The sequence below is a fragment of the Choloepus didactylus genome, chromosome 10, assembly GCF_015220235.1.
Source record: "Choloepus didactylus isolate mChoDid1 chromosome 10, mChoDid1.pri, whole genome shotgun sequence".
NCBI lineage: Eukaryota > Metazoa > Chordata > Mammalia > Pilosa > Megalonychidae > Choloepus > Choloepus didactylus.
In genome coordinates this window covers 47,720,571-47,736,130 of record NC_051316.1, presented here as the reverse complement: position 1 = coordinate 47,736,130, position 15,560 = coordinate 47,720,571, and the positions used below count along the sequence as shown (strand labels likewise).

Genomic DNA, 15,560 nt, shown 5'->3' with positions numbered 1-15,560 from the left:
CCCAAACATTGTTGAATGAATGAATGATTTTCTTAAGCTCTGACTTTCCCCTCAATTCCTTGCTCCCGTTCCTTTTTAAAATTTCAACATTCTGGCTTCTAGTCTTACTGCTGCCTGGTAGTTCCTTTCCCAGTGAGTGGCCTTGTTCAATTGCAAATCTTAGCCCTATTTTCATCTCATGCATTTTGGGCTGCAGCATTGAGAACAGTCTAATAACTTCATACCTGACCCTCCCTTAGCCACTCATCCACTCCTGTGATCCCATCCTTCTATGAAAGAACTTTTATGAAATGGAACATCTACCTGTGTCTGGCCCCTTTTTAAAAACTGCATTTTCCTCCCTTCCCAAATTCTAAGTTTCCAAAGAAATACGCTCATTCTTTTTACCTACTTTTGAAATTTTAGCCATCTTTTTTACTTTCCTCATCCCTATGTCTCTGCAGCCACCAAGTGCTGAGGAACTTTGAAAAGATATTCCTCTCTGTTCTCTCCTCTGTGTTTATTAACTCCTCTTACCTGGTCTGTTAGAACAGCCTCCTAAATGGCTTCTGGATCTCCCTCTCTACCCACTTTGATCAATTATATAATACCTGTTACCAGAGACTAATTTTTGTCACTGCATCCTCAAAAATCATCAGATACTTTACTTTGTCTGTAGGATAAAATCTAAATGCCTTGGTTTGGTCCAAAGGCCTTCCATAGTATAACCCTAATTGACTGTTCATTATCATCATTGTCGTCGTCATCATAGTGATATGGTATAGTGGTGAGAGCAACTAGAAGATTTTCACATTCAGTGATGAGCTCACATTTTGTTTTAGGTCAGAAACATAGGCTCCTATTTGGAAAATGAATTAGAAGGGAAGGAGACTGGAGACATGGAGGGCAGTTTCAGGAACGACAGTGAGGGCCTGGATTAAGATTGTGAGGATGGGGAAGAGTAAGTGGATTTGAGGTGTAGGAGGGACAATTTGTAGGACTTTGTTATTACTTGAATTCTGAAGAAATGGGAGTAGTAGAAGATAATTGTCTGGCTTTTGGTTTGAGTGGCTGGAGAGAGTAGGAGGTTATGTTCAACTGAGAGAACTGTGGAGAAGAGGCAGCACGTGTGTGGTGGTCCAGGCAGGAGGGCTGTGACATGTAGTTGACACACCTGTGGGACATCTGGGTGCACTGTGGCCATGAGGGAGGCCCATGATGGGGACACCAGCTGTCTCATGGGCATTCACCTCTGGGAAGTGATTAAGGCTGTGGGAGTGGATGAGATTGGGATGCCTGTAGCTCCTACAGGTGGAACATCCAGATGGAAGCTGTATATGAGTATGGACGGGAGGGGAGGAGTTCATGATGGAGGTGGAGTTATGGTCATTGGTCTCTGGGGAGTGATTAAAGAGCCATGGGATAATTTAATAAGTCAAGCCCTGTATCTTGGGTCTTGCCTTTATGAAACTTATTCCTGCAAAGGAGAACCTAAGCCTACTTATACTTGTGCCTAAGAGACACTTCCAGAGAACCTCTTTTGTTGCTCTCTCTAAGCCAGCTCTGCAGGTAAACTCACTGCCCTCCCCCCTTCATGGGACTTGACTCCCAGGGGTGTAAGTCTCCCTGGCAACGTGGGATATGACTCGTGCGGATGAACCTGGCCTTGGCATCATGGGATTGACAACACCTTCTTGACCAAAAGGGGGAAAAGAAATGAAACAAAATAAAGTTTCAGTGGCTAAGAGATTTCAAATAGAGTAGAGAGGTCATTCTGGAGGTTATTCTTATTCATTATAAAGATATTCATTTTTAGTTTCTAGTGTATTAGAGTAGCTAGAAGGAAACAACTGAATCTGTTGAACTGTAATCCAGTAAACTTGATTCCTGATGATAATTGTATAACTCTATAGCTTTTATTGTGTGACTGTGTGATTGTTAAAACCTTGTGATTGAGGCTGGGCAAGATGGCGGACTGGTGAGCTGTATGTTTTAGTTACTCCTCCAGGAAAGTAGGTAGAAAGCCAGGAACTGTGTGGACTGGACACCACAGAGCAATCTGACTTTGGGCATACTTCATACAACACTCATGAAAACGTGGAACTGCTGAGATCAGCGAAATCTGTAAGTTTTTGCGGCCAGGGGACCCGTGCCCCTCCCTGCCAGGCTCAGTCCCGTGGGAGGAGGGGCTGTCAGCTCCGGGAAGGACAAGGGAGAACTGCAGTGGCAGCCCTTATCGGAAACTCATTCTACTGATCCAAACTCCAACCATAGATAGACTGAGACCAGACACCAGAGAATCTGAGAGCAGCCAGCCCATCAGAGAGGAGACAGGCATAGAAAAAAAACAACACGAAAAACTCCAAAATAAAAGCGGAGGATTTTTGGAGTTCTGGTGCACATAGAAAGGGGAAGGGCAGAGCTCAGGCCCCGAGGTGCATATGCAAATCCCGAAGAAAAGCTGATCTCTCTGCCCTGTGGACCTTTCCTTAATGGCCCTGGTTGCTTTGTCTCTTAGCATTTCAATAACCCATTAGATCTCTGAGGAGGGCCCTTTTTTTTTTAATCCTTTTTTCTTTTTCTAAAACAATTACTCTAAGAAGCCCAATACAGAAAGCTTCAAAGACTTGCAATTTGGGCAGGTCAAGTCAAGAGCAGAACTAAGAGAGCTCTGAGACAAAAGGCAATAATCCAGTGGCTGAGAAAATTCACTGAACACCACAACTTCCCAAGAAAAGGGGGTGTCCGCTCACAGCCATCATCCTGGTGGACAGGAAACACTCCTGCCCATCGCCAGCCCCATAGCCCAGAGCTGCCCCACACAACCCAGTGTGACAGAAGTGCTTCAAATAACAGGCACACACCACAAAACTGAGCGTGGACATTAGCCTTCCCTGCAACCTCAGCTGATTGTCCCAGAGTTGGGAAGGTGGAGCAGTGTGAATTAACAAAGCCCCATTCAGCCATCATTTCAGCAGACTGGGAGCCTCCCTACACAGCCCAGCAGCCCAGAACTGCCCTGGGGGGACGGCACTCACCTGTGACATAGCACAGTCATCCCTCAACAGAGGACCCGGGGTGCACAGCCTGGAAGAGGGGCCCACTTGCGAGTCTCAGGAGCCATACGCCAATACCAAGGACTTGTGGGTCAGTGGCAGAGACAAACTGTGGCAGGACTGAACTGAAGGATTAGACTATTGCAGCAGCTTTAAAACTCTAGGATCACCAGGGAGATTTGATTGTTAGGGCCACCCCCCCTCCCTGACTGCCCAGAAACACGCCCCATATACAGGGCAGGCAACACCAACTACACATGCAAGCTTGGTACACCAATTGGACCCCACAAGACTCACTCCCCCACTCACCAAAAAGGCTAAGCAGGGGAGAACTGGCTTGTGGAGAACAGGTGGCTCGTGGACGCCACCTGCTGGTTAGTTAGAGAAAGTGTACTCCACGAAGCTGTAGATCTGATAAATTCGAGATAAGGACTTCAATTGGTCTACAAATCCTAAAAGAACCCTATCAAGTTCAGCAAATGCCACGAGGCCAAAAACAACAGAAAATTATAAAGCATATGAAAAAACCAGACGATATGGATAACCCAAGCCCAAGCACCCAAATCAAAAGATCAGAAGAGACACAGCACCTAGAGCAGCTACTCAAAGAACTAAAGATGAACAATGAGACCATAGTACAGGATACAAAGGAAATTAAGAAGACCCTAGAAGAGCATAAAGAAGACATTGCAAGACTAAATAAAAAAAATGGATGATCTTATGGAAATTAAAGAAACTGTTGACCAAATTAAAAAGATTCTGGACACTCATAGTACAAGACTAGAGGAAGTTGAACAACGAATCAGTGACCTGGAAGATGACAGAATGGAAAATGAAAGCATAAAAGAAAGAATGGGGAAAAAAATTGAAAAAATCGAAATGGACCTCAGGGATATGATAGATAATATGAAACGTCCAAATATAAGACTCATTGGTGTCCCAGAAGGGGAAGAAAAGGGTAAAGGTCTAGGAAGAGTATTGAAAGAAATTGTTGGGGAAAACTTCCCAAATCTTCTAAACAACATAAATACACAAATCGTAAATGCTCAGCGAACTCCAAATAGAATAAATCCAAATAAACCCACTCCGAGACATATACTGATCACACTGTTAAACACGGAAGAGAAGGAGCAAGTTCTGAAAGCAGCAAGAGAAAAGCAATTCACCACATACAAAGGAAACAGCATAAGACTAAGTAGTGACTACTCAGCAGCCACCATGGAGGCGAGAAGGCAGTGGCATGATATATTTAAAATTTTGAGTGAGAAAAATTTCCAGCCAAGAATACTTTATCCAGCAAAGCTCTCCTTCAAATTTGAGGGAGAGCTTAAACTTTTCACAGACAAACAAATGCTGAGAGAATTTGCTAACAAGAGACCTGCCCTACTGGAGATACTAAAGGGAGCCCTACAGACAGAGAAACAAAAAAAGGACAGAGAGACTTGGAGAAAGGTTCAGTACTAAAGAGATTCGGTATGGGTACAATAAAGGATATTAATAGACAGAGGGGAAAAATATGACAACCATAAACCAAAGGATAAGATGGCTGATTGAAGAAATGCCTTCACGGTTATAACGTTGAATGTAAATAGATTAAACTCCCCAATTAAAAGATATGGATTCGCAGAATGGATCAAAAAAAAATGAACCATCAATATGTTGCATACAAGAGACTCATCTTAGACACAGGGACACAAAGAGGCTGAAAGTGAAAGGATGGAAAACCTTGTGATTGACACTCCCTTTACCCAATGTATGGGCAGATGAGTAATAAAATAAAGACAAATATATATATGTATAAATAATTGGGGGTTGGGGTAAGGGATGTTTTGGGTGTTCATTTTTATTTTTATTTTTATTTTTATTTTTCTCTTTATTTTGGAGTAATGAAAGTGTTCTAAGATTGATTGTGGCAATAAACACAACTATAGGATGATACTGAAAGCCCTTGATTGTATACTTTGGATGGACTATATGGTGTGTGAATATATCTCAATAAAATTGCATTTTAAAAAAAGAGCCATGGGATTAAATGAAATTTCCCTGAAAGGGTTTGCAGAATGAGAAGATGGCTAAGAGCCATCATTCCCTGACTTTAATTTGTGATTTCATTTCTCTATACTTTTGCTCCTAACATTTTCTCTTACTGAATCTACTTCTGTTCTCTTCTCTGTTTAAGAAAATAGCATCAGTTTCATGACACCACTGTTCTGGAAGCTTCTTTGATCCCATAGATCTCCATGCTTACTTTACCAGAAGGGACTTCTTGGCAAACTTTCCCTTAGGCCTTCTTGCTTTTGCTGCACCTTGGGAGCTTTCCTTTGAGACTCACTGTTCATTTGTTCTCAGCTTATCTCCCCAGGCAGACTCAAATCCCGACAGCAGGGACCACATCTTTCCCGCTTTGTATTTCCTACCCAGCCTAACAGATCCCGTGCCTTCTACATGCTAGTTGCTCATACTACTTTTCATTGATTATTTTTATTCTCTTTTAGAAGAATGAAATAAAAAAACACAAACGAACAGCTTGAAGTTTTATAAGGGTTTACATCAGCTGATGTACCATGAACTAAATTGAAAGTGCCTGTTTAAAATGTATTTGTAGCTAGAATATTCCATTTCTGACTAAAAAGGGAAATTGGATTGGCAAAATAGTCCACAAAACCAGTGCAGAATTTTTGCTTCTCATTTGTCATTCTCACTATTTTAAAATTTCAGAGGGAAAGAATATATCCATTGATAGCTCTCTTATTCCTATTATAACTAAGAGAGTTTATCTCCTGGTTTCATTGAATCAAATTTCTTGTGTTTTTAAAAGACATTTTGCATACATTACACAAATGGTATCTAGACGCAGTGTAAGCTCTAGTCCGAGAAGAGAAAATTGTGACTAATTCTTGGTCTTCTAACATTTGTGACCTCTGGTCAAGTGGCTTAACCTCTCTCTTGTGTCTAACCCCCCACACCCCCAGCCCCTCTGCTTATTTCTCAATTTGTAGAATGAAAATCTGCACACTGGCTCCTGGCCCAGTTCAAAGGCACATTGTGAGGCCAGTGAAGCAATGACCTTTGAGGTCCCTAGAACAAAAGCATCACACACATTAGAGACTTATTTTATAGGAATTGCAGAAGGAGGGCAGGCTCAGGGCAGTCACTTTTTTTTTAATGCATTTTATTGAGATATATTCACATACCATACAGTCATCCAACATGTACAATTAATTGTTCACGGTATCATCATATAGTTGTGCATTCATCACCACAATCAATTTTTGAACATTTTCATTACTCCAAAGAAAATAAAATAAGGATAAAAATAGAAGTAAAAAAGAACACCCAAAACATACCATCCCCTCCCTTTTATTCATTTACTTTTTGTCCCCATTTTTTTACTCATCTGTCCATACACTGGATAAAGGGAGTGTGAGCCACAAGGTTTTCACAATCACACAGTCACACTGTGTAAGTTATATAGTTATATGATCATCTTTAAGAATCAAGACTACTGGATTGCAGTTCAACAGTTTCAGGTATTTAGGATAGCCACCTTTGTAGCCTATGGATAAACAGATCTGAGGCAAGGAGTACGTTCTCCTTCCCCATCCCCAAGGGCTAAGGATTTGAGTGAGGCACACTGGTCAAGTGTGATCAAAGTTCTGGAATTCAAACAAACCTCACAGCATCATGAGGAGAGCAGTGTACTTTCCTCTTTTAAAATAGATGAAACTGGGATATGGAGGTTTTCTGAAGAAAGAAAAGCTCATGTTTACTTGTTAAAGAAAAGGAATGCTGGTGGGCAACAAATAATTCATATGATTGGATCCAGATTAGGACGTGGTACTCAGAGTATTCAATAAGTTCGGTGCGTATTCAGTTTAGATTTTATGGTACATGGTTGTCAACTTACCCCACCTGGCACAGTGCCCAATACTGTGCCTTGCATATAAGGATGGACAGTGTTTCGATTCTTGCTTATTAGATGAAGGATGAGAACCTCTGAGAAATCATCCAGAAAGCGCTTTCCACACGGAGTTGTTTGAGGTTGATTGGGTGTTCCTCAAATGCTAATGAAAAGTTCAGTTAATAATAGAAACATTTTATCCACTGACCCTTATCAATTGGCACAGGGATCTGCCTGGAGTGACTATTACGGATAATACCTGATCAAAAACTGTGGGAGCCTCTAGAGTTTAACATCACTGCATAAGGGTCATACGATTGGATCTGTGGTCATGATATTGAATCTATAATAAGGTACCAGCATCTCATTTCCTTGCCTAGCTTAGAAGTGAGCATAGTGGCATAGTCATAATCATCCAGATGCTGTTTCTCAGTTTCCTGCCCTGAGAACCAGCCCGTGGACTAAGCATAGACTCGGTGATGCTTGCGAATGGGAGCAAGCTGGTGAGAGTCAAAGTGTAGCTTAGAGAAGATGGGATGTGGAAGCAGAGAGAAGAGGGTAGAGATGCTAATATCCTCATCTCCTAAAATGGGAGAGTAAGGTAGAATCCTTACAAGTTGATGGAAATGCAAACGAAGACTTGAGTACTTAAACTTACAAAGGCAAATGAACTCAGGAGTTTAAACGATAATATATCAAACTTTGAGAGGTGGCCACAGCACTTTGAGGAGAGTGCCTGATATGAACCAAGAACTAGAGGTATATGTATGTTATCAAGAGTTGTGGAGATAACCACAAAAAGGCCCAAAGCAGAAAAATTTAAGAAAACTTGTCTGAGGAGAATGGAACTGGTGGCAGGGTCAGGGAAAAGCAAGAGATGGTTGCTATCCTGAAGACGACATCATTTGCTTTATTCCTTCTACATGCATTTCTTTGATAAAAATACATCATTGGCATATTGGTATATATGACATGAAGCACAGGCAATTAAAATAAGTAGATGATGAGAGCCGGATATTATAAAATAAGAAATATTGGGGAAATATTCTTTGATCGGGAGTTGTATAAAGCAACGAGGGGCTCTAAAATGATAGTAAGTGATCAGTACCGAACACCCAGCATGTTACATACCAGGTACTTTCTAAACTATAAACATGCATTAACTTGTTTAATATTCACAGCAACCTATGAGGTAGATACTATTATCATCATTTTATAAATGAAGAACTGAGGAGCAGAGATATAAAGTACGTTATTTGGGGTCACGCAGTCAGGTTTCAAAGCTATGCAGCCTGTCTCCCACGGCGTGGCTCTTAGCTGTGACACTATATTGTGTCTCGTGGTTGAATGATGGGTGAACCCCCACAGCTTTGTGTGTGGAAGTAACTGTCTGCAATAATGATGAAAGAAATGCAACCTGAGGTAACTGAAGTTAAAAATTAAATAAAAAGGATAGATTTGTATCTTGGTATGGCTGTGTCATATTGGGAATGTTCACACACCATTGGTAGCAATCAAATTAATATATACTTTCTGAAGACTACCAACAATATTTAACAAAAGCCATTTCACTGCATATATCCTTTGATCCAGTAATTTCCCTTTTTAGAGGGAACAAAAATGAAAGGAGAAAAAGAATCTTGTTAGAACAATGTTAATTAGAATAATGAAAGGCTAAAAATAACTCTAGTATCTAACAATGGGGAAATGATTAAACAAACAATTATTTATAGCTCATAACAAAAGATATTATTTGCCAATAAAATACTATGGAAAAGTCTATGTAAAACAACTAAAAAAAATTAGTCGCAATATCATGAAAGTCTACTTACAGTCAAGTAGACTGATGAGACCAGAAAGCACAGAGTATAAAAAAACAATTAGCTTTGATGATTTTGTTTTGTTAAAATTGTATATTTGGTTTATATTAATGTGATGTGAAGAATATAAGAGAATATAATTCACTTAAAGGAAGTCATGAGATGTAGGAAATAATACTTCAGGTTCAACCTTATTTGGAGATTCTGATAACAGCAGTCAGTTTCTGGTTGCCGATGACAGTCCACTCTATGCTTCCATAAAAGGTGAGGATGGGACAGTTGAAGAAATACTCCTCTAGACTATTGGAAACTAACATCACTTAACAACAGGTGAGCCACACCAACAGACGAGATTTATTTTTTGATTAAAAAGTTACTTCAGGGAAGGCTGTAGATCTATTATCACAGCCCATGTCCAATTACAACAACAAAAATTTTAGTTCTCTATATAGAAACAAATTTTTCAATTCTTAACAGGTATCATACTTCAAATACTGTCATATACAACCAAATTCTAGAAAAGCAGAGAATTTCGATAAGCCATGAGTCATTGTAATGGAATTTGACCTGTAATATGTTGAGAAATAAAACTCTTTGAGCTTGTCACACCAGGTTGTATTGGAACAGGACCATAAATTCCAGGGAATTCAGTGGGTTCTTAAAATGAGTGTGTAACCTTTATGTCTACACTAAATACAAAAGCAGATCAACCAGGATGGAAATAGGAAAAGCGTAAATGGAATTCATGACTGTTTTACATTTAGAATTTTGAAGGCAGTCCTCTGATAATGTCTCCTCTTTTTTCAGGAGAAAGGTTTATACCTGAGATGAGACCAGATGAGGCACTGGTTTCCTTGCAGTGTTAATTGAAAGCTGCTCCTCCATATTGCCTCTTCAATCATTAACAAGTAAACAGATATGACTTTCATAATCACCACTGTTAAGAAAGGTTACCTTTAGCACAAGCCTATGGATCCCTTTCAATATTGTGATAATTTAGTTTAGAGGGTCAGCTGTTGTGTTTCAGTCTAGTGCTGCTTTAAAATCGTAGAGGCTTTTCTGGAACTCTTGATGCTAAAAGCGGTAATATTTCATCAGTTTATGAATATAGGTTCTACCAACGTGATTTCTGATATTCCTGATGCCAGGGTAGGATTTGCATGTTTTGCAGTGAAAAGTGAGGAGAGGTGAAGCTGGCATTGCATTATGTACACTGGATAGGATCAAAGTTGATCCAATCTCTTTGTCTTCCCAGCAAATGACAGCCTCTAAAATGAGGCTGATGATGCGCACTTCAATGGATTATTGAGAGTATTAACTGAGTTAAGGAGTATGGGTAGAAGGACTAAGTAAAGAAAAGCATTTCGTAAACTGCTGAGGGCAAAAGATAGCATTTAGAATGGGTGAGCGGGGTTGGGACACAATTACAAAAACAAATGAGTGGTCTTGCCCTCAAGAAATTGGTAATAGGGGAGTGAGACAAACACACTTAATTAGGGGAAGAATGATGGTAAAGGAAGAGTGGCAGAAGTGCTGAATTTGACTCCAGTTAGGGTAAAAACCCAAATCTTGGATTCCAGGGCTCCTTGGAGATTGTAGTGTGTGATCATTGTTCTGTCCAGATTTGAGAACAGGCTCAAATATGTCCCATTAAATTATCCGTGAGAAAGTCACACTTTAAAAAGTGATAAAATGTTAGAATTATGCTCTTTGTTTTTGAAAATTGACTCTTTTTCACTGTATTTCAGGAAGTATTTCATAATAAGCAAATTGTAACCATTGTGAAAATGTGGATGAAAGGAGGTGTAAGAAGTGGTGGAGATGACTTTCAGCCGTTTGCTTCTAATCTCAGTTTTCTGGGGATTGTCCACCATGGCTCCATTGGGGGGCCATGTGAGCTAGTCCCAGGGTAAAATTCCCAACAGCTCCTGGCATCCTTCCCATGACACTGGATAAATAGTGAGGTGGAGAAGACACTACATTATTTATATTTATACCTCTCTTGAGGGACTTAACCTCGCTCTAGTATATATTTTTAGTGATTTGCAGACATGTCTTATCTTTCTCACTGGATTGTAAGTTCCTCAAGGGAAGGATCTCTTGCTTGTTTTTCAATAAGCAAAACTTTGTCAAAACCAATTTCCTTTATACCGAAGTCTTGCTGACTGATAGAATTAGTATGGATCATTTTTTTTCAAAGTAATGCTGCTCAAGAGAGTTTGAGCATTAATAAGTCTTCTGGCACCAGCATCCAAAACTAGGTTTTCATTTGGTTTTTGTCATATTTGAGATTCAAAGGAAGTTCATTTCCTTGTCATTTCTCTCTTACACCTTCTGGCATTTTTCCATTCAGCCCATCTAAGGACTGGCCACAGCATGTGTTAGGGTCTTCATTCTTATTTCTGTGGAAATGCATCACCATGTCTACCTACTGGTTGCGAAAAGGAAATCAGAAGGGGAGGCACTTTTCTCAAATGTTATAGCTAAACCAGACACTTGAGTCTGGTAAACAGAAGCTAGTGGGTCCTGAAAAAAGAGGAGTTAACAGCACATCTAACAGGTGCATGAAGGGCAAAGTGTTTCTGGGCAAGGTTTCCTGGAAGAACTCAGTGTTAAGTAGCAGCTGGCATGAGAGCAGGTAAGAGCACAGCAGAGGAGAGGGCTGCCTGCCGCTTAGCCAAAGCTTGGTAATTCTTGGGTGGATGGAATTGGTGTTACCGTGGACGGTTGGCACAGTGGGCAAGCCTTCTTTAAAAGCTCAGCATCTGGAGTGATGAGAATGAGGATGAAGATGGAGGCTTGTACCTATTTGTACCTGCCAAGTAGCCTGGCACCTTCTTACCTGTAATAGAAGGGAAGGTTGTTTAATTTAGGTTTGGTTTAGGACCACAAGGTGTCCAAGGTGACTGTAAATAACCGTGGGCTTGTGTATTTGAATCGGTGGTGACTTATTTTTACAAATCCGCTAAGAAGCTGACCATCCAACCACAAAATTGCTAGTGGGAAATGAGAAGCAGACTGCTACAGGGAACTTTGCTGCATGTTGTGTACACGGGGCCCTCATTACTCCCTCAGCACGTTGGTTTGTCTCTGCCTAGTTTCCTCAAAAGCATGTGAGCCAATCTGGCTTTATGGTCCAAACTGTACAGCAATTTTCGTTTTCCTTTGTTTGTTCATTCTGTATCCATCAGTTCTTCTAACTGGTTGATGTGTGAAGCAACGTGAAGAATGATGCTGACTGTGATGCTTCCTGGAGAATTTTTTGAAGTGTATTAGATTGTCTACACTGTACACAAATTCTGCATGACTTTTAGGTCTTGTGGGGGAGTAACTGAATAAAATTTTTTCTCTGTCAGTTTTAACTTTCTTCTGTGATCACATATTGAAATATCTAGACTCTCTAAGGAGTCATTCAACAAGTAAATATTTATTAGGAAGCCTTGGAATGTACTGGGGTGATTAAGAATCTGAGTTTGGGCTCAAATTCTGGCTCCTCCACTTCCCTGTGACCCTGGTCTGGTCACTAAACTTTTATATTCCTCATTGTTTTCAGCTAAATTTAAATGGGGGCTATTAGGTATCTATACCTCATTGAGTTGTTGCGAGGTGAACACTCAGTGGCAAGCACTCAAATATTTCCTGAGGCTTATTGCACAGTGTGAATGATGAAGGCACCAGAAAAGCAAATGAAGACAACTCCAGTAACAAGCTTACAGTCTCCTTGAGGAGATAGTGCCCATGAAAGACAATCACCGCTGCTGGGAAGGCAAAGTGAGTAGAAGAAGGGAGAGATCACTCCTGGGTAGGAGCCTCACTGGATTGATGAAGCTAGAAGAAACAAGAGAAGGCGGGGAAGATCTCTTAGATGGAAGGGAAGGACAACAAGAGCAAAAGCTCAAAGCTACACTGAGCATATCTCTACCACTTGGTTAAGTAACTACTTGGCCAAGTAGAACTGGTGGGAGCAGATGGGTGAGTCAAGATGTATTAAGTGACTGGGTATATTCACTCATTTTCCTTTGCATTTTTTTTTTAAAACATGGTAACTGGTACTTACTCCCATTACTTCCTGCTTAAATGGGCCTGAGACTCACAGGGATGAGGGTACCTCTCTGGTCCATGGAGGAAAAGAGGAGAAATAAGATTGGCAAAGAAGGAAGAACATGCCCATCTGTAAATCCACAATCTGTTGGAAGAACCATTCTGCAGAGCATTTGGTGCGGTTAAAAGGAAAAAATAAAGCCTGTCAGTTTGATTGTTATAGGAATCTTATGTCATCCAGACAGATGGAGGCTAAAGCTGATATAAACTGCAAAGTTGGAAGAGGCAATAGGGGATGACCATCTCAGTTTATGCCGGCTGGGGAATTAGGATTAAAAAAACACCAAAAAACCTAGTACCTTTTGACCTATTTTTGTTACTTCTCAGCATACAACAAAGGAAGTTACTATTTTGGACTTAATACTGACCACTAAAGGAAGAATTGTTTTATGATGTAGAAAACGGAAGACCCTTTGAAGATAGTGATCATGATCTCTTGGAATTTTTTTTGACATGTGAGAACATTTTTAGATGTAGAAAATTATTGTGAAGATCGTACAGAGTTCCCCTATACCTCAATACCCAGTTTCCTCTGTTAACATCTTAGATTAGTGTGATACGGTTGTCACAATTCATGGACCAGTATTGATACATTATTGTTAACTAAAGTCCATACTTTATTCAGATTTACTATTTTTCCCTGCTGTCCTTTATCTGTTCCAGTATCCTATCCAGGATACCACAGTATATTTAGTAATTATGTCTCCTTAGGCTCCATTGGGCTGTGACATTTTCTCAGACTTCCCTTGGTTTTGATGATTCTGATACTTTTGAGAATTGCTGTCAGGTATTTTGTAGAATGTGCCTCAGTTGGGATTTGTCTGATGCTTAGACTGGGGTAATGTGTTTTGTAGGAGATAAAGTGCCATTCTCATCACATCATATCAAGGATATATGCTGTTAATATGACATGACTGTTGACTTTAATCTTGATCACCTGACTGAGGCAGTGTTTGTCAGCTTTCTCCACCATAAAGTTTCTCTTTATTTTCCCCTTCCTTTCCATACTGTACTCTTTGAAGCCCACACTTCAGGAATGTGGAGTTATGCTCCCCCACTTTTGGAGTATCTACATAAAGTTTGAGGAATTTTCCTGCATCCCATTTGTTTATTTTTTCAATCATTTATTTATATCAGTATGGACTCATGGGTATGTTTTTATACTTTGAGTTATAATTTAATACTACTTTATTTATTTATTTGCTCAAATCATCCCAGCTTTGGTCATTGGGAGCTCTTTCAGCTGCCTCCTGTATTCCCTTTGACATACTTATCCTCCCCGTATCCCCCATCCCACCCCACCCCCTGCCATCATGGTGGAGTTTTCTGAGCACTTCCTTACTTTCTGGCACTACAAGATGCTCTAGGCTCACCTAATATATTTCCTGTCTCAGAGCTTTTAAAATTTGTAACTATGAAGAAAAAGACACTTTACCAGGGCTTTAGGAGAGCAGATCTTAAAACATTCAGTGGAAATAAATCGGATGGAAGGGATGAACATTTCTGAAAAAAATGACCTTCTGATTACACAAATATGGTGAAACTTCATGAGAGAGATGGAGACAGGATCTAAAGAAACCAATATGGCTTCAGAGGATGCTTTATGATTAAGGTGGATTTTTAAAAAGCAGGCAGAGAAGGAGAAGGGACTTGTAGTTGAATCGAGTGTTTCTAAAAATATTATCTTTAGAAGTTACTCAGCTGTTGACTTGTCAAACCAATTTTGTGACTGCACCAAATGAAACCATTTTGTTTACCTATAAACCAGCTACATTATGATGGGCGCTCTTTTCATTTGTCTGGAGTTATATGTAATCTTAACTCATTCACTCAACAAATGTTTATTGAATGCTCACAATGTGCACTCCTTTAGGCTCTGGGAATGTGTCAATGAAGGAAGCAGCCCAAAGTCTACACTCTCATGGAGTTTACCTTCTAACTCAGGGAGATGGGTAACGACATGAGTAACATATGTTTTAGTATGACAGATGGCAATACATGTTATAGAGAAAAGTAAAGCAACATAGTGGGGCAGAGAGTACAGGGACATGGGGATGGGTTGTTATTTAATATAAGGGCATCAAGGAAGGGCTCATTGATGAGGTGCCATTTGAGTAGAAAATGGGAAGGAAGCAGAGGGATGAGACCTGCACACATTGTGATAAAGCCTGTTACAGTGAATGCAAGAGGTGTGAAGCATGAGTGTGCTTTGGAGTGTTCCAGCAATGCAGTTTGTTCAGTGAGGCTAGAATGGGGTGAGCAAGGCAGAGAGTAGTAGGAGGGAAGATCAGCAAGATGGGGTGAGGGAGAGCACTTACTCCCAGACAGAGGGTCGTTGCACACCCCCAGGGGCACTGTGTGAGTGCCTCTGCCTCGGACTGTGCACTGCCGTGGACCTGGGCTTTGTGGGCCATCGTAAGGACTGGGGCTACTTTGAAGAAGTGGGGTCATTGGAGGTTTTTGAGCAGAGATGTAACATGATCTGATTTTACATTTGCAAAGGACTACTCTGGCTGCTGTGGGAGCTAGGGACTCAAGGGCAGAAGCAAAGAGACCAGTTAGGCGGTCTTTTCATCTATTGCTATATTTTAATCTCAGTCTGTTAATCTTAATCTATTTGTATGTATAGTTTACATAGTAATTATTTACATACAGTTTCGCCATCTGCGTATTTTAATGGTTTTCTCTGTTACTATATAGTCA

The 15,560-nt window shown here is 40.4% G+C and overlaps 1 protein-coding gene across 4 annotated transcripts in view; it reads left to right on the top strand.

The window, feature by feature from the left end:
• The window catches only part of PIP5K1B (phosphatidylinositol-4-phosphate 5-kinase type 1 beta), a 343,315-nt gene that overhangs the window by 23,320 nt on the left and 304,435 nt on the right, over window positions 1–15,560 (top strand). The window lies entirely within an intron of this gene.